This window comes from Schistocerca piceifrons, chromosome 2, assembly GCF_021461385.2.
Source record: "Schistocerca piceifrons isolate TAMUIC-IGC-003096 chromosome 2, iqSchPice1.1, whole genome shotgun sequence".
Taxonomy (NCBI): domain Eukaryota; kingdom Metazoa; phylum Arthropoda; class Insecta; order Orthoptera; family Acrididae; genus Schistocerca; species Schistocerca piceifrons.
In genome coordinates this window covers 987,467,645-987,494,456 of record NC_060139.1, presented here as the reverse complement: position 1 = coordinate 987,494,456, position 26,812 = coordinate 987,467,645, and the positions used below count along the sequence as shown (strand labels likewise).

Genomic DNA, 26,812 nt, shown 5'->3' with positions numbered 1-26,812 from the left:
CCTTGGTGCCAATGATGGTCGTATGCGTGTTTGGCGCCGTGCAGGTGAGCGCCACAATCAGGACTGCATACGACCGAGGCACACAGGGCCAACACCCGGCATCATGGTGTGGGGAGCGATCTCCTACACTGGCCGTACACCACTGGTGATCGTCTAGGGGACACTGAATAGTGCACGGTACATCCAAACCGTCATCGAACCCATCGTTCTACCATTCCTAGACCGGCAAGGGAACTTGCTGTTCCAACAGGACAATGCACGTCCGCATGTATCCCGTGCCACCCAACGTGCTCTAGAAGGTGTAAGTCAACTACCCTGGCCAGCAAGATCTCCGGATCTGTCCCCCATTGAGCATGTTTGGGACTGGATGAAGCGTCGTCTCACGCGGTCTGCACGTCCAGCACGAACGCTGGTCCAACTGAGGCGCCAGGTGGAAATGGCATGGCTAGCCGTTCCACAGGACTACATCCAGCATCTCTACGATCGTCTCCATGGGAGAATAGCAGCCTGCATTGCTGCGAAAGGTGGATATACACTGTACTAGTGCCGACATTGTGCATGCTCTGTTGCCTGTGTCTATGTGCCTGTGGTTCTGTCAGTGTGATCATGTGATGTATCTGACCCCAGGAATGTGTCAATAAAGTTTCCCCTTCCTGGGACAATGAATTCACGGTGTTCTTATTTCAATTTCCAGGAGTGTATATAGCCATTAAAATTGCTACACCACGAAGATTGTGTTGATGACGTGATTGCACAATTGCAACATTACCTTCCTTCAGTTGGGCCAACTGGCGGTGAATCGAGGAAGTACAGTACATACTGACGAAACTAAAATGAGCTCTAACATGGAAATTAAGCGTTTCCGGACACATGTCCACATAACATGTTTTCTTTATTTGTGTGTGAGGAATGTTTCCTGAAAGTTTGGCCGTACCTTTTTGTAACACCCTGTATATCTATGTCTGTGTCATCTAAGTGTAGTGTTTTTCTATTGTTCGCGTATTGCCCGCAGAAAAAGACAGTGTGTTCTGGGGAACCTTCTTCCCCGCATGTGCATGTAGCTGTCTGCCTCAGACTCGCGCGGTTTAAGTGCGTGGGATAAGGTCCGTGTCCGGTTAAGAAATGTACCATACCGCGGCTGGGATCGATATGTCTCATTCTCAACCGCTCCCTTATGTCAGGGAGGAAGTCGTGCAGTCTACGTCCTGTGAGGCCGGACAATACAATAAAAAACCGGGCTCGTGGCAACCCTAGGAATACAGTGAGCGGGGGACGGTCGTGCAGAGGTGTAACTCCGGCGAGGACCGCGGGCATCATCAGCCGGCTCGGCGTCGGAGGGAGGGGTTAGCCCGGGCGGCAAGGAGGTGGCAGTTAGCGGCAATGAGGATGTGGCTGTTGTGTGTCATCTCCCGGCACCGCGCCTCAATCACGGCGCCGGTCTCTCACACGGCGGGCACGCCCTTCCTCCCGTTCCTTCCGCCGCTCTCAGGGCGGCCCTACCACTGCGTGAGAAGCCCTGCAGGGCCGGTGGCCGCGGCCGGCGTGGCGCGCGGCTGCCTCCGCTAATCGCGACATCCTCTCCGCGCAACAGGTGCCGCCGGCCACGGGGTGCAGGGGCCGCTAGATGGACGCTTCCTGCCTGCCTCCTCTCCTGTCCCGTGCTGTGCTGTCAGCCGCCCAACACCGGCTACGGGCCTCCTTCCAGAGACCCGGGCGCCGATACAACTGGGCTGCGCCTACTCGCTACTCGGATTGGGCAAAAATTAGGGAAATGCCGCGACGAATGAATCCTTAAAAATAAACGCGGTTTTTTATACTCTGAAAAGACGCAGTATAGGACACCGTTGCCATTTTTGCGCTCGAAACTTCATCTTTTATTCTATGAAAATTGGCTTACAATTTTACATTTTTGAAAGGCTAAACGAAGTGTATACACGGTAACATAAATACACTACTGGCCATTAAAATTGCTACACCACGAAGATGACGTGCTACAGACGCGAAATTTAGCCGCTAGGAAGAAGATGCTGTGATATGCAAATGATTAGCTTTTCAGACCATTCACACAAGGTTCGCGCCCGTGGCGACACCTACAACGTGCTGACATGAGGAAAGTTTCCAACCGATTTGTCATTCACAAACAGCAGTTCACCGGCGTTGCCTGGGGTTGTTGTGATGCCTCATGCAAGGAGGAGAAATGCGTACCGTCACGTTTCCGACTTTGATAAAGGTCGGATTGTAACGTATCGCGATTGCGCTTTATCGTATCGCGTTGGTCGAGATCCAATGACTGTTAGAACAATATGGAAAGGGGGGTTCAGGAGGGTAATACGGAACGCCGTGCTGGATCCCAACGCCTCATATCACTAGCAGTCGAGATGACAGGCATCTTATCCGCATGGCTGTAACGGATCGTGCAGCCACGCCTCGATCACTGAGTCAACAGATGGGGACGTTTGCAAGACAAAAACCATCTGCACGAACAGTTCGACGACATTCGCAGCAGAATGGACTATCAGCTCGGAGACCATGGCTGCGGTTACACTTGACGCTGCATCACAGACAGGAGTGCCTGCGATTGTGTACTTAACGACGAACCTGGTGCACGAATGGCAAAGCCACATTTTTTGGATGAATCCAGGTTCTGTTCACAGCATCGTGATGGTCGCATCCGTGTTTTGCGACACCGCGGTGAACGCACATTGGTGCCGTGTATTCGTCATCGCCGTACTGGCGTATCACCCACTGTGATGGTATGGGGTGCCATTGGTTACACGTCTCGGTCACCTCTTGTTCGCACTGACGGCAATTTGAACAGTGCACGTTACATTTCAGATGTGTTACGACCGTGGTTCTACCCTTCATTCGATCCCTGCGAAACCCTATATTTCAGCAGGATAATGCACGACCGCGTGTTGCAGCAGGTCCTGTACGGGCCTTTCTGGATTCAGAAAATGTTCGACTGCTGCCCTGGCCAGCACATTCTCCAGGTCTCTCACGAATTGAAAACGTCTGGCTCGTCACAATACGCCAGTCACCACTCTTGATGAACTGTGGTATTGTGTTTAAACTGCATGGGCAGCTGTACCTGTACACGCCATCCAAGCTCTGTCTGACTCAATGCCTAGGGGTATCAAGGCCGTTATAACGGCCAGAGGTGGCTGTTCTGGGTACTGATTTCTCAGGATCTACGCACCGAAATTGCGTGAAAATGTAATCACATGTCAGTTCTAGTATAATATACTTGTCCAATGAATACCCGTTTATCATCTACATTTCTTCTTGGTGTAGCAATTTTAATGGCCAGCAGTGTAGTAACGGGTATATTTGTGTCACAATGGATCTCCCAAAGATTGTGGAGAAACCTTACCAAATTTTAAAAATATAAAAAGAGTCTTAAATGGAAAAACAGTTTACAGTAGATATGAGGGGTGTATCGTACCTCATCATCTGCTGTCGCCAGCGCACAGGTCGGCAAAGATGAAGCGCGAAGATCGATTAGTAGGCGTTGGATCAGGCGCGCCTTTCACGAGAGAGGCCAGAGACACACCGCTGAGCAACATGCCGCCAACGCTCTGCTGACAGCGAGTATTTAGGCCACCGCAGCTAACCGGAGGGCCCCGCTCCATCACCCAGTTTGGCGTCGGTCAAAACCACGACGATGTCATGGTTCGGAGAGCCTGTTGCTGTTATATTTGTTAAATGAATGGCGTGATTTGTGTGATTCTAAAATTGTCAGACGAATCCTTTCCCAATTGTCTGAACCGGTATTTCTGGGAAATTACGATAAAGAGATTACTGATTACTGGTATAAACAAATTATTATTACTATTATTATTATTATTATTATTAAAATCCTACGTATGTTAAAAGTGATGGTGACAGCATGTTCTGTTTGGGGAAGGGGGAAGAGAAAATAAAAAACCATACCCCCTCAACCCTTAACCCCCCCCACCGCGCCAGGATTCAATCCTAGATACGCGCACGTCAAGACCCATAAGGTGGTCGCAACTGACACACTCTGTCTGATCAAAAACACCCGGACACCTAATAGTGGATATTGATACGTGATGTGTCAACACTTTGCATTTACAACAGCTTTAACTTTGCTGGGGACACTTTCAGTGAGATGTCTGGGTGTCTACGGAGAAATGGGAGTCCATTCTCCCCAAGGAGCAGAAACTACAGGAGGTAGTGATGTTGGACACAAGTATCTGGATGGAAGTTGCGTTCTAACTCATCGCAAAAGTGTTCTTTTGGGTTCAGCTCGGGACTCAGTGCAGGCCAGTCGATTTTAGGGATGTTGTTGTCCACAAAACATTGCCGCACACATGCTGCTTTATGAGAGGGTGCACTACCGTGCTGATACAATCTTCGTCTCCAAACTGTTCTTCTACTGCACGCAGTGTACAATGCTGCAAAATGTGTTCATATCATTATGCGTTTAGAGTTTTTCCATGTACAACGAGGAGACCACAGCCTAACCACTATGAATGTCCTAATACCTTTACACCACTTCCTCCTCCTCCTCCTCCTCCTCCTCTTCCCCCCCCCCCCCCCCCACCACCCCTCCTTTTCCGTACATCTCCATTGGCAGGCAGTGTTATCCATCAGATTGCTGCAGGGTACAGCGTGATGAAGAGCTCTACTTTCTCATTAATATCGCTCTTTACTCAACCTCAAGCATGTCTTCAATATATTTTGGTTTGATTTAGTAATTTTGAGAGTACTATTGAATTTTATCGGTGCAAGAGTTTCAAACTACATTAGTGGTTCTTCACTTCAGGGAATCACTATTATCAACAAATTTCCCACAATATGCATTTCCAGGTTACATTGCTACTTCAATAAAATGTCAAGGAGAGATATTAGGCAACTGTGGTGACCAGCACATTTCACTGCCTCTGCTGATTGTCCTCTCTTCAACGAACACCTCAAGCACGCGTGATGAAGTTGTCAAGGCGCTCTGTGCTGTTGCTCCGTCTTGCTGAAAATATTCATACAGTCGTTCATATTCTGCGCATTGATCCACACATGGACTACAGTTTGTGGACCGTCATTATAGTAGTCAGACATAAGATTGATGGGTGCAGTTCTCGAGAATCTCTGCTTCATATTATCTGTCAGCAGGCTGATGGAGACGTTGGCGCCGCTGTGACCGCCACAAACGGAAGCAACCTAGTGTCCCAGTTGGCTCAGGCAACACACCATACAAGGCTCTGGTGTGTGTGGTATGATGTCAGCGGTAAACGTCTTGTAGTTTCAATCCAGCTCCCAGTAGTCCCCAACGGTTTATGGTGACAGTCGAGCGGTAACCTCTGCTCAGAGTTGAGCTGTTGTAATCTGTCTGCTCGCCAGAGCCCGTTAGACACACCCAATAACCTAGCTCCCAACCTAGAGAAGAGGCTGTCTTCAATCTAATGGCAAATATGGAGGGTGTCCGGTCCTTCATTCACCGGAAAATTTTAAAAATTAAAAACCTGATTTGGAACTTTAAACGCTATTTTGCAGACATTTTCCGCCCATAAATAAAGAATATAAATGTATTGATCATACATTAATTTTTATTTTCATATTAAAGTTAGTCCAAATTATAATTTCAATAACGAAAACTTCTTCAGCCTTAAAATAACTCACACTTCCAATGAATGTGACAGCGCCATCTGCAGTTTATGATTCCCAGCCACATGCACGTTTACTGCCAACTGCTGCCTCCTACATACATTCATATCTACCTCACAGAAAGCGTCTTTCTCCACCGCCCTTTTGAATGGCGGCAGCTCACGTAACTCGCTGACGTGAAATTTTCCCTAAGTCAGATAACGTATCCTGTTGTCGTCGTTGCTGTAGTAGTAGTAGTAGTAGTAGCTGTGATATTGGGAAATGAAAGAATTCTTTTTATCCACGTCACAGCTGCTGTTGCGTAGCGACGCCTCGTTTTTTGTAGGGAGTCACATTTCTCTTTAATATTTTCGTAACTATTACTCCGAACATTCCAAAGGCATTCCTGTGCCTCATGTGAGTGACAAGTACGTAAATTTTCCGTCTTGCCCCTCCGTTTCGTAAAGGAATATACGTAAAGACAACATGCAACTCTATAGGCAGAGCAAAAACAAACACTAGCGCTGCCGAGTGGCATTTACTGGTAGCAGGCCAGCAACAACGTTCCTTTGATCTGTACCGACACAGCCGTGGAACACTGCTTTTGTGTTGCAGACATGTTGCGAACATTGGTAGTCCAGCAGTAGCCGCGAACAGTGCTGCAGAACATGTTTCGAACTCAGTGTAAACGCGCCTTCTGTAAACCGTGGTGACGAAATCGTTCGTAGACAGGTTTACTGCGTACTATGGAAGGAAATCCTTACAATCTATAAAAAAAAAATTAGTAACCTATGATTACTTAAACGTAAACAGCACCTATTTCGATTTTTTCAAAATATCAAATTGTAATAAATCTACTTTCGTAATTTTTTACGAACTTCCCCTAACTCCTTGATTAAAGTGATAAATGTGCATACATCACATGTATTACTCCACTAGAAGTCATACCATTACGTGCCCACACCATTCATCATATTTGGGAAATAACGTTTTCAATATTACTCCACTAGAAGGCGATCTGCTTCTTTTCGGCCATTTTCCAGGCGAGCCAGTATAGTCTACGTGTTAATTAAGGAGCGGCCGGACGAATCCTCACTCTCTCTCTCTCCCTGGTTCAAAATGGCTCTGAGTACTATGGGACTTAACATCTATGGTCATCAGTCCCCTAGAACTTAGAACTACTTAAACCTAACTAACCTAAGGACATCACACGACACCCAGCCATCACGAGGCAGAGAAAATCCCTGACCCCGCCGGGAATCGAACCCGGGAACCCGGGCGTGGGAAGCGAGAACGCTACCGCACGACCACGAGATGCGGGCTCTCTCTCCCTGGCTACGCCAGAAAACAACTAGAGGCTGTTTAACGAGATTGTACCATACCATACGCTACACAAACCAGAGCCTTCAATACGGCATCGTCACAAAACTGTCAAATAAGAAGGCCGGGCATTCAGAACTGACGTCTCGTTATTTTCGGTTGAAATGCGTAAGGAGGTAATAAGTTTACATTTGTCAATCATTAAATTTTAAACTGAGGTGACATGTGATGCGAAACATCCTAATATAGTGGCGGACCTCCTTTCGCCCAGGTACCGAGCGAGGTGGCGCTGTGGTTAGCACACTGAACTCGTATTCGGGAGGACGACGGTTCAAACCCGCGACCGGCCATCCTGATTTAGGTTTTCCGTGATTACCCTAATTCGCTTCAGTCAAATACCGGGATGGTTCCTTTGAAAGGGCACTGCCGGTTTCCTTCCATAATCCGATGGGACCGAAGACCTTGCTGTTTGGTTCCCTCCTTCGAATCACCAAACCAATCATGTTCCGCCCAGCATAGTGCGTGGCGTGGATTGTCATTGGAAGTCCCTGCAGGAATACTGGGTCATAGTGCCTCTCTAGCCGTCCATAATTTATGGTTCAAATGGGTCTAAGCACTATGGGACTTAACATCTGAAGTCATCAGCCCCTCTAGATCTTAGAACTACTTAAACCTAACTAACCTAAGGAGTGGCCGAGCGGTTCTAGGCGCTACAGTCTGGAACCGCGCGACCGCAACGGTCGCAGGTTCGAATCCTGCCTCGGGCATGGATGTGTGTGATGTCCTTAGGTTAGTTAGGTTTAAGTAGTTCTAAGTTCTAGGGGACTGATGACTTCATAAGTTGAGTCCCATAGTGCTCAGAGCCATTTGAACCATATGCCCGATGGAGCATAAAACGTCATTCATCTGAAAAGGTCACCTGTCGCCACTCAGTGTTTGTCCATTTGTGAGACTGGCGTGTTATCTGCCGCCCTCGTCCACGTCAGCATGGGTGCACGAACTAAGTACCCGCTGAGGAGGCATTCACACAACAATGTTTGCTGAACGGTCGGTGAGAAGACACTGTTGGTAGTGCCCTGGTTCATCTGGGCAGTTAGTCGCCCAACAGTTGCACGTGTATTCGCGCTTACAATTCGTTGGAGCCGTCGTTTACCCGTGTCATCTACGGCCTGGGGTGCACCACTGTTGCCTCATCGCTGGTTTTGGATAGCGCCATTTTGTCATGCACGGCTGCATGCGAACGGTTTACAAATTGAGCTATTTCGGAAATGCTTCCACTCTTCGTTCCAGAGCCAATGATCACGTCAGTCCAATCGCTCCGTTTCCGCATTACGACAACAACTCACAGTGCTGCTACCTGCCGTCTGTGACTGGTTATTGAACGTTGACTTCTTACATAATTAAGGTGGCCGGACCGAGTGTGTTGACTCTAGCGCGACATCATTTGCTCCTCAGTCGACCCGTCGCTACGTGACCTTTCGTTCGGATTATGACGTCTTTTCCCCTTAGCGAGCGGTGCCCCCTTTCACGGCAGCACCCCCCTTGTTTCCCGCCAGTGCTCGGTGTTCTTAACGAACCGCTCGCTCGTGCAGTAAAAGCTGCAGCGACGGTCGGAGAGACTTCAATTTCCGTAAAACTCCGTCCCGCCGCCGTCGGATGACGTGGAGGACTGGCTAAGAGGCGCCGGTGCTCGCAGGATCTTATTCCCTGCTCGCTCTCGCCGTAAAAATCTTTAGCGTCCTTTCTGGGAATTTACACCCAGCGACTAGATGTGCTACATCGTCGCCAAGCACTTGGAGAGACTAAAGAATGTTTCTGAGAAACGGAAGCTGTGTTTAAGAGCACGCTGCCTACCAGAATTAAAGGAATCTGATGTCGCTCGTAAAAACCTTCCCTTTTTATAGCTAGAGCTTTATTTTTTTTACCATTACAATGGAGTTCTCGTTCGTGCTGTATTTCTCCGAATGCCCTAGTTCCAACTTCTGCTCTAACTTCGGAGGTTTGGTGCCCCAAGCACAAAAATAGTAAATTTGCGTAACTTCCCTCGTATTGTCCTTCCCCTGTACTTGTTTACGCGGTGCTGAGTCGCGTAATACGTAACAGCCTTTTTATAACCTGAACCGTTCAAGATATCGAATGATATATATATTTTTTAAATTTGTGGTAAGTTCCTATGGGACGAAACTGCTAAGGTCATCGATCCATAGGCTTACACTCCACTTAGTCTAACTTAAACTAAGTTTCGCTAATTACAACACACAAACCCATCCCGACGGAGAACTCGAACCTCCGACGGGGGAGCCGCGCGAACCGTGGCAAGGCACCTAGACCGTGCGGCTACCCAGCGCGGCGGCGAATGTTGTAAGCATGCAAAGTTATAACCAATTTTATTGTACGAGTAATGCTTAGTATGGGCGATATTTAACATAACAATTAAAGTAAGAAACTGCTGTTACTGAGTCGTATCTATTAAGCTTGAACTACATTCCCTGTTGGACCCATCTAGTGAATGTCAAATAGGATAGTAACACTAACAGAAAGAAAAATTTTCGATATTCACCTTGCTTTTAGACAATCATGTAAAAAGTATGCAGTTTTAATTGAATCAGCTGTGGGTTCTAGGTGAAACATTGTAATTATTGACCTCACCGTCTGTCCAGTGTAGCAAGACTGACACATTATGTGATTAAACCCCACTTTTTGTGATGGCTGATTGATTTGCATTGAACAAGCAACTGGGGGACATAGAAAAACATAGGGAAACCCTTTGCAATCAAAATGTTACTTACACTATTTTATGTCTTCCCTACAAAACGTAGTCTACACCATTTCTTTTCCAGTTCTTTTGTGTTTTCTTTGGGGACAGTAGGGCCCTGGCTTGCTTCTTCATCTTTATACCTAGAATTTTATCAATGATGTTGGGGTTAAATTCATTATTTGTGGCTATTGTTTCTATTGCATTAAGTTCCTGGTCTCCTCTTGGGACATAGGGAAGGGAAGGAGGCGGTGGATCACGTGGTGGAATGCTGCTTGTTAATAGGCTGTAGGATGTTGGGGGGAAGCCGGGATGAATGTGTAGTGAAGGATTCTTTTCGATAAATTTCAAATTTATGGTTACTGTTTTCTACCTTTAAGTTAATGTCCAGGAAATTTATGCTGGACTTCCCTCCCCCCCCCCCCCCGCCCCCGCCCCCCACTGGGTGCTGACCTTTATGTTAGTGTGCCACTGGTTTATATTTTCCACAAATTTGTGGAGTTGTCTATTGGAACCTTTCCACATATAAAGAATATCTACGTATCTGTACCAATACACAACAAGTGGTTCCCCTTTATGAAAATCAATCTCCCACTTGTCCATGAACATTTCTGCTAGTAAGGCGGATAAAGGTGAGCCCACCTGACCATCTGCTTGCTGATAATAGCTTTCCTTCTATCCCTATGTCACAAGAAGAAGCAACTTAATACAATAAAAACTAGCCATAAATAATGAAATTAACCCGAATATCATTCTAGGCAAGAAGGTGAAGAAGCAACCCAGGTCACTGCTGCCCCCAATGAAAAACACAGGCAAACTGGAAAAGAAAAGGTCCAGGTTACCTTTTATAGGGAAAACATCAAATAGAATAGGTAACATTTTGAAGACAAAGGATTTCTCCGTGTTTTCCTGTGTCCGAGTTGCTTGTTCTGAGACGTCTTAAGACGTCCGCAGTCTTAGTTCAACTACGGTTGTTGCTTTGCGTTCCGACTTCAGAATCACATCACCAACAGTAGACACGAGCAGCTTTAGAAGAATTGAAACGTACCTGACGGATTTGTTACTGAGGTGACACGCAGTGACTAGCCGACATTCTAAGACACTGTGCATTCCTGACCGAACGATTGTTGTTACTGCTTCTCTTCTAAAACAGCACAACATTCCCCGCGTCCTTTTAATCTGTGTCGTCTAGTGACCAATTCCGCATTCCATACCGGCGTCCGTACTCTTTCGATCCGACAGTGTGCTTTATTCTCAGTTAATACCGATACGAGACTCACCACAGAGTCCGAAAAATGGGCCTGTGCGCCAAGCGGAGATCGGCTGCTGCCTACGGAGGCACTGGTTCCCGAGCAACGCCGAAGACAGCGTTTCGCCATACATACTTTTCGTTGTAGAAATATACACCATCGGTCACTATTTTTGAAGACTTCATTTGGTCCACTAGTTTCAACGCCTCATTAGGGTCTTCTTCAGGCTCTTATATGGTTACAAAAAATACTTAAAACAGTTAAAACTAAAGCAAGTTCAATAACAGAATAAAAGTGTTACATGAAATAGATACAAGTAAACAATTATGAACTAAAAATAATATGCACTACAGCAGTTCATAGACAAAATATATAAGGTCCTCAGGGCTGTTAAGACAACTATGGACACACTAGTGTCATGTAACAGGATGTAGTAAACCTATGATTTTATTTTTGACTTTTTACTAAATGTGTTACATGTCTTTGTAGGTTTACTACGTCTCATTGTAATGACATCGTTGTGTTCAATAATTGACTTAACAGACCTGAGGTACTCATACCTTCTGTCTATAAAGCACTGTCGTGCATATTATTTTTAGTTCATAATTACTTACTTGTATCGATTTGATATAAAAGTTTTGCTGTATAATTATACTTAATTTATACTTCATTGTTTTAACTGTTTTTGTAACCATAAATGGACCTGAAGAAGACCCTACTGAAGCACTGAAACTATTAACCTAAATAAGGTTTTCAAAAATAACGGCTAATGGTATATACTTCTAGAACAGTTCGACCAGCCGCTGTTCCTCACTCTATGTTTCTATCATGGGTTAACAATTACACTACTGGCCATTAAAATTGCTACATCGCGAAGATGACGTGCTACAGATAAGAAATTTAACCGACAGGAAGAAGATGCTGTAATATGCAAATGATTAGCCTTTCAGAGCATTCACACATGGTTGGCGCCGGTGGTGACACCTACAACGTTCTGACACGAGGAAAGTTCGATTTCTCATTCACAAACAGCAGTTGACCGGCATTGCCTGGTGAAACGTCGTTGTGATGCCTCGTGTAAGGAGGAGAAGTGCGTACCATAACGTTTCCGACTTTGATAAAGCTCGGATTGTAGCCTATCGCGATTGCGGTTTATCGTATCGCGACATTGCTGCTCGCGTTGGTCGAGATCCCAATATGGGATCGATGGGTTCAGGAGGGGAATACGGAACGCCGTGCTGGATCCCAACGGCCTCGTATCACTAGCAGTCGAGATGACAAGCATCATATCCGCATGGCTGTAACGGATCGTGCAGCCACGTCTCGATCCCTGAGTCAACAGATGGGGACGTTTGCAAGACAACAACCATCTGCACGAACAGTTCGACGACGTTTGCAGCAGCACGGACTATCAGCTCGGAGACCATGGCTGCGGTTACCCTTGACGCTGCATCACAGACAGGAGCGCCTGCGATGGCGTACTCAACGACGAACCTGGCTGCACGAATGGCAAAACGTCATTTTTTTTCGGATGAATTCAGGTTCTGTTTTCGGCATCATGATGGTCGCATCCGTGTTTGGCGACATCGCGGTGAACGCACATTGGAAGCGTGTATTCGTCATCGCCATACTGGCGCATGACCCGGCGTGGCAGTATGGGGTGCGATTGGTTACGCGTCTCGGCCACCTCTCGTTCGCATTGACGGCACTTTGAACAGTGGACGTTACAATTCAGATGTGTTACGACCCGTGGCTTTACCCTTCATTCGATCCCTGCGAAACCCTACATTTCAGCAGGATAATGCACGACTGCATGTTGCAGGTCATGTACGGGCTTTTCTGGATACAGAAAATGCTCGACTGCTGCCCTGGCCAGCACATTCTCCAGATCTCTTATCAATTGAAAACGTCTGGTCAATGGTGGCCGAGCAACTGGCTCGTCACAATACGCCAGTCACTACTCTTGATGAACTGTGGTATCGTGTTGAAGCTGCATAGGCAGCTGTACCTGTACACGCCATCCAAGTTCTGTTTGACTCAATGGCCAGGCGTATCAAGGCCGTTATTACGGCTAGAGGTGGTTGTTCTGGGTACTGATTTCTCAGGATCTATGCATTCAAATTGCCTGAAAATGTAATCACATGTCAGTTCTAGTATAATATATTTGTCCAATGAATACCCGTTTATCATCTGCATTTCTTCTTGGTGTAGCAATTTTAATGGCCAGTAGTGTACATACCTCTCACTCTCCAGCCGGATGAATAAAGCGGGTTGAGGTTCCGCTTATTACAGGGACTCGTTTTCTTCTTCAGTCAATAAATGCAACGAATACTACACAGCTCTAGAAACGACGACGACTGGCCACTAACGTTGCACAACTGGTGCTTGTGTCGTGCACATCAGAGACTTCCCGGCGGGGTCACGTTTCGGTAGCAAAGTGAGATATCATCCTGAGGCGCAGCTTAGCGGCGAGTTGCTTACAGCAGCACGCTGCTCACTATTTCGCGCAGATAAGTCGCCTCCGCGATGCAGCCATTGTCCGCGCATTCCGGCACGCGGAGCGCGGCGTGTGTCTGAAATGAAGAGGCGCCGGTTTTGCTCGCGGAATCGGCGGGGGGCACGCGGCAAGCGCGGCTAAGCGCCGGCGGCTCCGCTCAAATTCGGCGGCAACCCTCCCACGCCCCCGCCCCCCCCCCCCCGCCCTCTTGCTGGGATTAGCACACAAAAGGACGCGCTGCGCCGCCGGCATTGTGTATGACTGAGCGTCTGCCCCAGCCAGCCAACCAACGACGGGCGGGTGCCTTGCGAACACCTCGGAACACCTCGGCCCCTGTATTGCGATCGTGCCACGACATGGCGCTGTAAGAGGGGAGAGGGGTACGGCAAGAGGAAAGTGCCCTCTACGCATATGCGGAGCACGAGTAACGGTGCCGTCTCATAGTTGTTTTTTGTTTTGTTTTTGGTTTTAGGGCGCAAAACTGCTATGGTCATTAGCGCTCATAGTTGTTCTCTGAGATCACAGGTAATAAAGACTACGGTTCTGTAGTTTTGGTACAGTATACAGGGTGTTTATAAATGAATATCGGGGTTTTAACGCTTTATAATATTTATTACATTAAAGTTACAGTTATAAATGATATGTCAAATGAAAGAGCAACTGAAACAGTTTGAATTATAATTTTAGTAATCAACAACCTCTCAGTTGCACCGTTTACCTAGAATTTACCTAGGTTTCAGTCATGATAACCCAACCTTCTTCAGAATAACAGTAACTACTGTTTGTCCATAGTGGACATCGTCAAGCTAAGACTACAAATCCATAAATTATCTGATATTTCGTCTTGCACGCCTTTGGAAGTGTTGAACCAAATGACTGACAAAGCAACAAAAACAGGACTAGTTCTGTCGTTTCTAAAAAGCAAAAAACAGTGAATACAATGTTTTCTAACTGGTGTTACCAATGGCCAAATTTGAAATGATAATTCATTGCATTAATATTGCGAATTAAAAATTTCATTAACTGTACTGTTACATCTATAATAATCATACAAGTGGTTCGATTGTTTAAATCAATACTCAAGTTTAGTTATACACGAGAAAAAACGAATTCTCGGCTCCACTGCGCATACAGCATAATGACAGAAGCTCTGCTTTTTACTCTCCATGTTTGTTTCACACCTTAACACGGCAGAGAGAAAGGCGCTTCTCGGTCTGTATGTATCTATGGTCGTAAGTACGCCAATGTTGGTAGTTCAGACTGAAGTGTTGGCACTATCTGACACGCTTACAAACTGCTGCAGCTTCTCCCGGCGCAGGGATATTATGTTCACCACCACAGCAGTGATATATCGAAGAGGTATTTAGCCAATTCTATTACCTGTTCAGGAGTTTTAATTTGTTAAACACACTAATATTTTAGTTTGGTTTATATTAAAACATATCGAAGAGGTATTTAGCCAATTCTATTACCTGTTCAGGAGTTTTAATTTGTTAAACACACTAATATTTTAGTTTGGTTTATATTAGAACATAGTGGTGCCAGACACCGGCTATCAGTCGCTTATTGGGTTTAAACGACCACATTATTACGTACTGGTAATAATATAGTTACATTATAATTAGGAATTTGTAATACACTGTTAGTAATACAACAAGTGGAATCGTTGACCATAATACATCACTAAGTAAAACTTGGGAAAAATTTACCATTTGTGTGTGTGAATATGTGTGAATTTAAGATTTTAGGTTGCGAGGCAACATACGATTCATTACTTCTCATAACTCTGACAGTTCAAATGGTTCAAATGGCTCTGAGCACTATGGGACTTAACATCTATGGTCATCAGTCCCCTAGAACTTAGAACTACTTAAACCTAACTAACCTAAGGACAGCACACAACACCCAGCCATCACGAGGCAGAGAAAATCCCTGACCCCGCCGACTCTGACAGTGAAATACATGTACCTGTATTGTATTTCTTACGATTGTACGATAACCAACTTCCGGAGGTGGTAGCACTGACCAAAACAAGAAAAAGTCGGGAAAACATCGCCTCTGAAATGCGCATCTTAGGTGCTGTAAGCACTTGTTGAATAGAGATGTGTTTCAGAATAGCGAAGACGAACGAGCCATCATAGCGCCTCAGGTATGCATTTTTTAGCCAGTGTCTACTAGACTTTTTTTCCTTGATGTGGTCCATACTATCACCTCTGAAAGTGTCCTACGGTGCAATGTTAGCAACAACAGTACCGGTATATGTATTCTGCTGTCGAAGATATCTGAACGATTTTCACTTATAACTTTCAAATGGTTCAAATGGTTCTGAGCGCTATGCGACTTAACTTCTGAGGTCATCAGTCGCCTAGAACTTAGAACTAATTAAACCTAACTAACCTAAGGACATCACACACATCCATGCCCGAGGCAGGATTCGAACCTGCGACCATAGCGGTCACGCGGTTCCAGACTGAAGCGCCTTTAACCGCACGGCCACACCGGCCGGCTATAACTTTCAACTCGGTCCTTTCCACATAGGGGTCCCTTGCCTCAAACTGACACATTTACCCTTCTCCATAATCAATTTGTAGTATCATCACGCAATCACCCTTATTACTCGCTATTTGTGTCGCTAAACAGGCGCGACGTAATAAAGTTTGTAAGTAGGCTGTTTAGGTTTTTATGTTGGTGACGTCACGTAGCGCTTGCTATGAAAATCACTGGCTGTGCTGTGTGCAGTCTGTGGCTGGTTGTCATTGTTGGAATATTTGCCATTGTAGTGTTGGGCAGTTGGATGTGTCCATCAGAGACAGTAAATTTGTAAGACTGGATGTCATGAACTTAACGCTATTAAGGTAAATACATTGTTTGTTCTCTATAAAAACCTTTCATTTGCTGACTATGCCTATCAGTAGTTAGTACCTTCAGTGGTTAGAATCTTTTATTTAGCTGGCAGTAATGTATTGCAGTAGTTCGAGTAACGAAGATTTTTGTGAGGTAAGTGATTCATGAAAGGTATAGGTTATTGTTAGTCAGGGCCATTCTTTTGTAGGGATTTTTGAAAGTCAGATTGCGTTGCGCAAAAAATACTGTGTATCAGTTTAGTGTTGTTCAGAATAGGTAAAGAGCGAAATGTCTGAGTACGTTCAGTTCTGCTCAGCTGTTTGAAAATCAAATAATGTAAGGGGTTTACCAGCACAGTAATTCATAAATTTTTCTGAGGGGACGTTTCAAGTTAGTGAAAGATTATAACATAGTGTGTTACTCTATCTCTCACACATTACTTCCGGCCACAGATTCTTCTCTGCTGATATCAAAGACAGTTCTGTAACTTGTCATCCTTGCGACATAGTATGAAATACTATTCTCCCGATTTACTAGATGACAACTAGAGAAGGCGTCTGCTGTTAGCAGTCGCCGCTGTGTCCCGTGGCAACACGTTACGGCATTCCACACAACCTGGCACCAGACAAAGTAAATATTTTGGGCAGTTATCATTCCGGCACAATATTGACTGCTTCCTGTTTGCGCGCCAATGTCCGACACACAGATATCGGGACAGTGGCGCGCCTACCACTGCAAGCAGCAGATTCAGTCTCCGCCAGATATCTTGAGCACAGGTCAGGCACTTAACTAAAAGCGAAGACGCGCGCGTTGTCGGGAGGTGAGAACGCCCCCCCCCCCCCCCCCCTCCACACACACACGACACGCTGTTATGTTCGTAACGACGCGTTAAGGGGAGGTTCTAGTCGAGAGGCACGAAAAGTGGGCGACGTTCAGGTATTTTTTTCATACAATAATTTTTATTAAACTAGAGTTTTTTCACATTATTATGCACACATTCGTGTATGAATTTTTTTTATTTATTAGCAAATTAAAAAGGGCGGCTCCAGCCCTTGTCAAAAAAAGCGCCTCGCTGAACGTCCTAGTTTATGTGAAGCGTTGTACAGACCCTATGCTATTTCTGAAACCCGTAAAAATGTAAAATACTTAAACAAGAACGAATCTGAAGGTACCATCATGATAGGGTTTTAAAAAATACCTTGAAAAAAAAAGTGGGAACTGTTTGAAAAACAATTTCTTGGCACGTATTTCCAAGTTCAGATGTTTAAAAGAATATGTAAAATTTTGATTAAAAAAAGCTCTCGCTAAGGCCCACTAAACTGAATTATGTCTCATTTAAAAAAATCTAATGACTCGGTTAATTTGTCGAAGCTCTAGAGCGCTTCGTGCGCTGAAAAATGTTTCGAGACAAACATTTTAGGACCATATAGAGTCATTCTTACTCTTCCTGAAACGTGCTGTGGTTCTGCATTTGATGCTGTATTTTTTCAGTCCAGGCTCTTTTAACAAACAGACATTCTTTGCATCGCAGTGGCCACACGTTTCCTGTCAGGTAACTCCGCTAGCTTTTTCCTGTTCCCCCTAAGACGATTCCTAGCACATTCATTGTTTTCAGAATAGAGGGATAACCTTCGCTGAATAGATTGCTGCTATATATCCTCTGTCTCAACAGCTTTTGCCGCGCAATGAAGATTTTTTGGCAACAGTTTCCAAGTACATGCGTTGCAGCCTCTCGTTGTCATTTCGTGCGTTCGCACCGCTACATCTTTTAAGGAAATCTTCATTGGACAGAAATTCGTTTACCGGTCGAATCATCTCCTGATCTAATTCACCGAGCGCCTACATCTGTCTGTGTTTCGGTCGGTACGAGTGATCAATTCAGTACACTGCAACTTCTATAGTACTTTCACAATCAAAAAATCGTTTTGCGGGCATAGTCTGTATACTTCAGGGATGAAAATTATGTAAAAAAAATCAGTGTTTTCATAGGTCTCGACCAGAACCTCCCCTTAACAGGCATAGAATTTTAGGGCAATGTGTTTACAAAAATGAAGAAGCTGATAAACAAGAAAAATACGAATTTCACACATGCTACACTTTCACGGCCAGAATTTTGGTACGTAGAAAGTAATTTTGACACAGGCCAGAAAAAAGAACATTCTCGCTGCTACTGCCGTATTAGGTGACCGGCAGCATTCGGCCACACATGTATTCCACATGGACTGTAAGTGTTCTGAACTTTTTGTTAGCTCCATCACTTGTGTTTTATTGTAATTGCAGTCCTAGTGTAAATATCTTTCTACGCCCATAACTGTGGTCGGGGATGTATCGCATTTAGGAAATTAACAGTTTTCTCACTATATGGGTGAACCACAATAAAATATTAACATAAACGTTTGACCGTTATTTCTGGAGTGTCCTCCGAAGTCGGGATCCTATGTCAAAGTTAGCACGTCACGACGAACCGCAAGTAAGAACTGTCGCTGCTTGACGCAGCAACGAATGGGAAACATCGGAGTAGACACACCCTCAATAAGTTCCATACGCCACCGCTGCAGGATGATTCCTTACGTCAAAGGGCGGCGCCGATCTGCCACTCTGCATTCATCGCTTATAACGACAGCGTCGTCTAAGGCCATCGGCATACGGGACAAGTTACCTAACGCTGACGTGGCGTTCTACGAGTTTTGTGACGTCACTTTCTACTATTTTACATTGAGGAATCATTTCGTCAATTTAAACACAATATAGTTGTGCAATATTTCGGTGACGTGTCACGTAAAGTAGAACCAATAGGAAGCAAGACCGCTGCCTGCGTCCTAGAAGCCCGTATTCGGTGGGTTTTACATTGTACCTTACACCCATGAATGTATGCTGTTTCCATGCACCAGCACATCGGACGTGGCGAGAACGAATTGTTATTGGTACGATTTCTTGCATTAAAATGATGGAAAACACATATTGATGGTTAAATAATTTTCGTATTTAGTTATGATGACGCTATGCTATGAGACAAGTCGTTTTAAGGCTTGATGAAAAACGTGTCTTTCTTGTTAAGATTTGTTATAATTAATAACTTTTCGGTGATTAAAGCCCATAGAACACTGGCATAAAATACAAAATCTCTCCTCACGAAGCTACAATCTAGCATTGTGGATAGAGGCATAACACAGATTAAGTCGGTAGAAGGTTCTATTCCTGCGGTATACAACTCTTTTTTCTTAACCTTCGCGTTTTTTAAAACGTTGAGCGACTGTCTTGAGAAATTAATCGAAATAAGTTCTGTAATGTTTTATGTTAAAAAACTTTGTGTTTTGGTTTACGGCAGTTCTTGTCATGGGGGAAGCCTCGTCAGAGAGGTCCACCGCATGAGCGTCTAGGGAAGCGATTACAGTGGTGGTTTCCCGTTGCCTTCCACTGGCGATGATGAAATAATAATGAGGACAACACAACAGCCAGTCCCTGAGCGGAGAAAATCTCCAGGCCTAGTCGGGAATCGAACCCGGGCCCCTCGGCGTGGCACACTGCCGCGCTGACCACTTTTTTCTTTATTTTTTCTTTTTTTAAATTACTTATTTCGAACCAGCCGGGAATCGAACCCGGGCCCGTAGGATTGACAGTCTGTCGTGCAGACCACTTTTTTTCCTTCTGTTTTTAGTTTTTTTTTCTTTACAGCGCCTAGAACGCTTTTTGTTTCTCTCTTATTTTAAAGCTCCTTAGGAAAATGGAACTAAAAAAAAGAAACTAAGTGCCACCGCCACTTTTCATCCTATAACAAAAAAATCTGGTCCACTTCAGGCGTTGGCTCCTGACTAAACCTACCCCAGAGAGCTGCCTATATACCAGGGGAAATATGGGAATTCAAGTTTAGGGCTATCCGTACAAACAAAACAAAATCTTACTTTTTCTGAATTTTTATTTTTATTTGTAATTTTTATGTTGTTGTGTAATTGATCAGAGGGCTTCTGCGCCCCGCTGGTAATATGTTGAGTCACGTCTTCTCGAAATTGATGTGTTCCGTTCAATTGTTCATAAACGTTCATTGGTTCAAACAGGAAACCTTATTCTCTCTTGGCTCAACACATTCCAGCTGCGAGGCGGGTCGTGGAAAGCACTCCCAAGGAAGTTCGAGAAAAATTGTCTGTATTTTGGGTGACGGACAACGACATAATGACGGTCATTGAGGTATGTCCAAAAATCGAGTACAGAGTCTACAGTTTGTCCAAATAGGTAGTGAATGGCATGTCCGCGAATCGAATTCACAGCATTGGTCTTTGTCCGAGGTAAATAGTCACGTTCCGGAAATAATAATGAAAGGGGAGTAATCCGATCCGGAAGGTCCCGCGTTAGAAAAGCCACAATACGAACCACTCAGCTATCAGGATGGGCTGCTTTATGTTGCGTAAATACAAATATGTTCACTGTCAAGAGTGAGTTTGTTTGATTTGGTGAACTTTTATAAGCTGATGTCGTTACTGACTGGGCATGTACCTTCCCTTTTTCTCTTATTACATGTTCACGTATATTGAAGTTTTTATCTATGCATACCACAGACAGAAACAATGTGACTAGGGAGGAAATGTGCATTTTAATACAGCTAACGTAAGAATTTTAAGTGCGACCATTTTCGTGAAGAAACTGTTTGGGTTGCGAGCCAAATAAAGGCGACAACTGCCGCCGTAGAGCGCTGAGGGCGCAAAATCACGTTAACCAGACCGTCCCGTGGTGTGCCGTGTGGCTATGGCGCTGCGTCCCGTGATTCAGTACATCCCGTCTCTGTGCCGGTCAACGTTAGTCGCCTAGTCTCTTCCACCGACGGCTCTAATTAGATCCAGCAGCGCGAGTTGTATTACAAGTCAGAACAGTGTGTCAACGTTATAGTCAACTGAACACTCTTACAAGAACAAAGTGCTAACTGTTAAGCGACAGCGACAGTAATAAATATATGTCACCTATGTAGACAAGGACTGCTTGTAAATTTAATTATTCTAACTTGAAGAGTCTTCATAAAGCGACCTATAATGCTGTATGTGTCTCGTAGTATATGCTCGACTTCCTCCCCAACTAAATTTAGGAAAGCTACAACGTCACAACTGTTTCAAACTATCTCAACAACATAGTGATTAAAATTCTTCTGGGTGTTATCCCGCGTCATTGCTAAAAACTAACAACAATTATAAACTAAAACCGACGTTTCGGCCGAATTGCAACGGCCTTCCCCAGGGAACGACTGGCTTTGCATGGGGATAGGTGCTTCTATTTATTACAGACTATCATAAGAAAGGTAGCTAAAACCAAAGGGAGCAGAACACGAGAAGGCAAAGAAGAGAAGCTTCCACTGGTACACGTACCATATGTAAAACGCGGCAGTGAACGGCTAGGAAACGTCCTCCGCCGACGAGGCTTCAAACCGATTTTTCGAAGCAGTCACAGGATCAACGAAATGATAGGTTCCACCAAGGATGCAGTCAACACTGCAGGTGTTCACGAACTACGGTGTGAGTGCGGAGCTGCCTACATAGGAGAAACGGGGAGACATCTCAGTTTACGAGTAGCAGAACACGAACGCTATGTACGATTACAACAACATAATAAATCGGCAATAGCGGAACACAACCATGACTGTGGACAACCTATCAGGTTCCGGGAAGCCCGAGTACTGGCGAAAGAATCGTGGATGCGAGAACGCAAAATACGGGAGGCGATCGAAACTATTAAGCAGCCTAACAACATCAACAGAGAAGATGGCTACAAACTCCCGGCGTCCTGGCTGCCGGCCACCCCAGTCCAACGGGCCGCGAGCGGTCGCGGGGCAGAAGCTACGCGGGACACGGACGTATCTGCACAAACAGTCGTAGAGCAAGTGTCAGTCCACTTCCGCGCACACCAGGAGGAAAACTTGCCGACCAGAAGCCGAACGCTGATTGGCGGACAGCTACCAATCGTTGACGACATGGACATCCACGAATAGCCTCTTTCCTTCCATCTTCCCTTACGTCATAATTAGCCAATCATATTAGAGGGCCAATTAAAAGTTTCACAACAGTGACGTCAGACATCAATAGTCTGTAATATATAGAAGCACCTATCCCCATGCAAAACCAGTCGTGCCCTGAGGAAGGCCGCTGCAATTCGGCCGAAACGTCGGTTTTAGTTTATTGTTGTTGTTAGTTTTTAGCAATGACGCGACATAATACCCAGAAGAATTTTAATCACTATGACACCGGCCGAGGAAGCCTGCGTTCTTATATCTCAACAACGACCTTGTAGGTAGGGCAACCACAGCTATGAGTAGTCATCTTGGGTATTAATAACCGCTTCAGCTGTACTTAGCCATTTATTATTGGATGACTACTGGTTTCGTAGCACTAAAAACCACGTATTCAGGTGAACATATGACTAAAACATTACAGCGGAGAAGCTCGGAAGCTTTTTACCCAACATTCGTTGTCCGTCAGAATAAAACACCGCTAAAAGGCGGTATGTTATAGAATAAAACATCCGGATTCCAATATAATGATTGGGTTCACTTCTCCGATCTGTACTGAATTGCGACCAGGGGACGCGGCCGCATGCTCTGTCATATGGTTCAAATGGCCCTAAGCACTTTGTGACTTAACATCTGAGGTCATCAATCCCCTAGATTTAGAACTACTTCAGCCTAACCAACCTAAAGACATCACACACATCCATGCCCGAGGCAGGATTCGAACCTGCGACCGTAGCAACAGCGCGGTTCCGGACTGAAGCGCCTAGAGCTGCTCGGCCACAGCGGCCGGCGCTCTGTCATACTGACGGCAAGGAAGTAGTGATCCAATAATAAAGGAATAAACGAAGATGAAGCGGTTATTAATCCCAAGATTACCTTAAATATTTCCTTGTGTCTCTGTTAGGAACAACTAGAAATTTCTCGTATTGAGAGCTGTATTGATGACAATCGCACCTTAAGCAATCAGACTCGATTCCATATGGAACGAGTATAGTCAGTGATTGTGTTTATTTGAAGTTGAGAAAATGTATAGCAATCAGTCGTTAGTAATCTGTTTATTGCAGACATAGATTTCAAGCACTCTTCGGCGTACTCATTATAGCGACACAGAGGATGAAATCTTGATATGCAATACACAGATTATTAGCGAGTGATTGCCGTGCATCACTCAATGGGGCTTTAAAGAGCCACGTCATCAAAATTCTACATATAGCCAAAAAGAGACTACTTGTAACTGGTATAGAGTCTCTGATATTGATATTAGTGTTACCAGATCAGTAACCAATCGAGTGACATAATTCTGCTGAAGCTCTGGAAAAATCAATAAAGTTTCGGAGGCAGTTTGTTTGTTTAGCAAAAAGAACGCATCCACAGAGTCCGATTTCTCTTTTTCTCGAGAAAATAGTTCTCGTTTAACGCAGGAACAGGACACCCACACTCACGCTGCAGATCGCATCCAACTATTTTACGGGAATACCATGCCTCGAGTAACGACGACGAGGAGCAAGAACAGCTACGTTAAAAGACTGGGAGAGCGAGGTCTCGATCCTATGAGCTTAAGGTTCCGAAATGAGGCTAATGAACGTTTTTGTTATGTTTTTCTGGAATTTTTGTTAATTTAGGAAGTGAATTAACTATCAAGAACCATTCTAGGGAATTTATTCCTAGGATGGGGGATGGATGAAGGCCCGATTTTTGTGTTGGATTTCTTGAGCTTCTTGCAATATTGTTAGCTTTGAAAGTGTGCTTGTTACCTAATATTTCACCATTTGAAATGAGATCGCATTGTTGTTCAGTCAGAGGTCAAAATATTTTTACAAGGAGGGGAATATTTTCAGGAAATCAGTATCGGAGTCATAACAGTCATACACTCAGGTTTAAGCATAACTGGACGTAATGGATTTCAACCTTAACCTGAAACTTGACGTAAGCATAGCAGTTTCTTTAGAAGTTCGCTGTAAACGATGTATTCGGCCAGCGTCTGAGCTGCCATTGAATTAACAATGATAAATTCTGAAACAATAGCAGCGTGACATCTTAATGGTGAAAACTTAAAATGCGACCCTGGTATACATTCGCAATGGAAAATTACGAGGACTATTCGGAAAATAAGCTCCTACCGATAGAGAAATGGAAACTACTACGAAAATTAAAAATGTTTTATTTGCGACAGTTAGCTACACCTTCCAGCTACTTCTTTACATAGTCACGGCTCCAACTTAGACATTTGTCGTAGCGTTGAACCATTTTTCCATTACCCTCGTCATACAAGCGAGCCAGCTGCGTTTCCCGCCACTTCTCTGCGCTGGTGCACATCTCGTTGTCTGTGTCGAAATGTTTTCTAAATAGCCAGCTGTTCATGTGAGCATTAATGAAACTCGGAGGGAGCTAATTCAAACATTTACCATCGAAAATGCTACAGGAGCATCTTCATTCCCCCTGCAGAGTGCGGCAGAGAATTGTCAGAAAATCCAAACGCATGACAGCTACACTACTGGCCATTAAAATTGCTACACCAAGAAGAAATGCAGACGATAAATAGGTAATCATTGGACAAATATATTATACTAGAACTCACATGTGATTACATCTTCACGCAATTTGGGTACATAGATCCTGAGAAATCAGTACCCAGAACAACCAATTCTGGCCGTAATAACGGCCTTGATACGCCTGGGCATTGAGTCAAACAGAGATTGGATGGCGTGTACGGCTACAGCTGCCCATGCAGATTCAACACGATACCATAGTTCATCAAGAGTGGCGTATTGTGACCAGCCAATTGCTCGGCCACCATTGACCAGACGTTTTCAATTGGTGAAAGATCTGGAGAATATGCTGGCCAAGACAGCAGTCGAACATTTTCTGTATCCAGAAAGGTCCGTACAGGACCTGCAACATGCTGTCGTGCATTATCCTGATGAAATGTAGGGTTGCGCAGGGCTCGAATGGATGTTAGAGCAACGGGTCGTATCACATCTGAAATGTAACGTCCACTGTTCAAAGTGCCGTCGATGTGAAGAAGAGGGGACCGGGACGTGTAACCAATGGCAGCCCATACCATCACGCCGGGTGATACGCCAATAACGCGATGACGAATACACGCTTCCAATGTGCGTTCACCGCGATGTCGCCAAACACGGATGCGACCATCATGATGCTGCAAACGGAACCTGGATTCATCCGAAAAAATGACGTTTGGCCATTCGTGCACCCAGGTTCGTCGTTGAGTACACCATCGCAGGCGCTCCTGTCTGTGATGCAGCGTGAAGGGTAACCGCAGTCATGGTCTCCGAGCTGATAGTCCGTGCTGCTGCAAACGTCGTCGAACTGTTCGTGCAGATGGTTGTTGTCTTGCAAACGTCCCCATCTGTTGACCCAGGGATCGAGACGTGGCTGCATGATCCGTTACAGCCATGCGGATAAGATGCCTGTCATCTCGACTGCTAGTGATACGAGGCCGGTGGGATCTAGCACGCCGTTCCGTATTACCCTCCTGAACCCACCGATTCCATATTCTAACAGTCATTGGATCTCGACCAACGCGAGCAGCAATTTCGCGATACGATAAACCGCAATCGCGATAGGCTACAATCTGACATTTATCAAAGTCGGAAACGTGATGGTACGCATTTCTCCTCCTTACAGGAGGCATCACAACAACGTTTCACCAGGCAACGCCGGTCGACTGCTGTTTGTGTATGAGAAATGGGTTGGAAACTTTCCTCATGTCAGCACGTTGTAGGTGCCGCCAAGGGCGCCAACGTTGTGTGAATGCTCTGAAAAGCTAATCATTTGCATATCACAGCATCTTCTTCCTGTCGGTTAAATTTCGCGGCTGTAGCACGTCATCTTCGTAGTGTAGCAATTTTAATGGCCAGTAGTGTATATGATGTGGGCTCCATAACATCAGGCCCTCATACTTAGCGGGAGACACTATTGTCCTAGGCATATTTACCTGTTCACTGTGCGCTCAGAACAGAAAGGAGCGACTTGATGCGATCGACGGGTATACAAGAGATACTGCCCAACATATCTGTTCAAAGCTTCATCGGATTTTCACTGCGGTCTCCATTTCACGCCTGATCGGGCCTTACATTCGTTAGTTATTAGAACTGAATGAGCACGGAAAGGTGTAAGACAGTGGCGGTTGCGGGCTGAGGCACAGCGCTGCTAGCGGAACGGTAGGCGGGGTACTCACCGGGGGAGCACTTGGGGCACCTGCGGCGGGCGTGCGACGAGCGGCAGTGTTGTCCCGAGCCCTGGCTGGAGCTGGAGCCGGCGCGGTGCGTGCGGCCCCCGCTGGGGGCGGAGGCGGCGCCGGAGGCGGCGGCGGCGGCGGAGGCGGCCTCCTCGTCCGCGGACACGGCCGACGCAGCCGCCGACACCTGCAACAGCCGTCGCCGCTGCCTCAGCGGGTCTGGACGTGCAGCCGAGCAGCCAGCAGCAGGGAGCGGGCGCTTCCGCCGGCCTCGGCCACGTCGTCACCTGGCTGCTACACGGGGCGACGAGGCGCTGAAGGCCTGCGCTGCACCTTTGTTGCACTGGGACACTTG

General features: G+C 45.6%; 1 protein-coding gene across 1 annotated transcript in view; it reads right to left on the bottom strand.

Moving 5' to 3' along the window:
- The window catches only part of LOC124776050 (phosphoinositide 3-kinase adapter protein 1), a 481,175-nt gene extending 454,642 nt beyond the window's left edge, over positions 1–26,533 (bottom strand). Inside the window, exon 1 of the mRNA XM_047250893.1 lies at positions 26,458–26,533. The gene's annotated coding sequence lies outside the window, so the exon portion shown is untranslated. The remainder of the gene's footprint in view (positions 1–26,457) is intronic.
- Between the last annotated feature and the right edge of the window lie 279 nt (positions 26,534–26,812).